Below are 1385 nucleotides of genomic sequence, written 5' to 3'. Positions count from 1 at the left end.
GGCTGCGATGACAGCCGTTAATCGCTGTAGTTTGTCGCTGCCCGTGTGTCGAGCCCTTTACACAGTGAAACATTTAGGGGTGTAATAATCCTCCTGAACAGTTGGCGGCAGTGTTTAACAATTTGAAACATCACCAAGCTCTATCACTGAAGAAGAGTAATGACAAGAAAGTGATGATTTTCTTTATATCCAGAACATATGCCTGTAATCTGACTTATGGCGTCAACTTTTAGTGACAAAAGTTTTTTTTGTCACCATAACAGTATCAGTTTATGTTATGAAGGCTGCATGATTATCTGTGTTTATCATGAGTAGACCTATCACTAAATCATAAAAAGTGAAACACCCCTCTAAATTCACTAAATTCATTGGGTAAAATTGATATTGTTAGTTTTAAACATGCATTTGAGGGTCATTATTTGGCACAATGACATGTGTTACAATTAAAAATAAATCAATAAACAATATCACAATATAACAATAAAAAGCACCCCTAGAGTCATTGGATATGATAAATTGTGACACATTAATTAACCTTATCTCAGCCACAGCAGTGAGTTTAAAACAGGATGATGAAACTAGTTTAATGAAGAATCTGTGTCTGAAATAATTATTAAATCAAGTGTTAATTTAAGTAGGTAAAAGTCTGTTTAACAATCTGGTAAAATACACCAGAATGCAGGAAATGGCACCTATTTCGTCCAAAATTTTCTGGGGGAGGACCCCCAGACCACCCAGCAGTGTGTCCCCACACTTTTAAAATGGTTCTGACACCCATGTTTATAAGGTAGTCACTGCCTGCATGAGGACATAAAGAAATGACCAAAACACGAAGATCTGCAGAAAATTTCAAGTAAAAAAATGATGTAATGTTCCTGGCCACCCCTGTGTGAGTAGTGGTGCCCGTCTGGCCACCCCTGAGAAAAATGTCTGGCTCCGCCACTGCTCCCACCATCATCCCTGAGCTGACCAGTATAAGAGGCGTGAACCGAGCGTATCGTGGAACAATTAATGTGACTGTCGATGGTATAACCTGCCAGAACTGGACGGTGAAGGGTCCATATGGGGAAAATTTCACACCCGACGTCTACGCCTGTCGGTAAGAGAAATCTATCTACACCAACAACCGATGTCCATGAGTGGGCAGAATATTAGAGTGTAACCTCTCTTCCAGAAATGGAATGCACTAAAGAAATGTCCAGTTGTTTAGGCTTTAATGGTTTGTGCTTCATATTTGTTTTTGTCTGTGTTCCATTCAAGAGGATTAGAGAAAAACTATTGTCATCACCCTAATAACTGGGCAAAGCCCTGGTGCTACACCATTGATCCTGACATTACATGGCAGTACTGTGATGTTCCAAAATATGACAACAACACTGTAACAG

The sequence above is a fragment of the Austrofundulus limnaeus genome, unplaced genomic scaffold (assembly GCF_001266775.1).
Source record: "Austrofundulus limnaeus strain Quisiro unplaced genomic scaffold, Austrofundulus_limnaeus-1.0 Scaffold1476, whole genome shotgun sequence".
Classification (NCBI taxonomy): domain Eukaryota; kingdom Metazoa; phylum Chordata; class Actinopteri; order Cyprinodontiformes; family Rivulidae; genus Austrofundulus; species Austrofundulus limnaeus.
Note: the sequence above shows the minus strand (reverse complement) of the source record.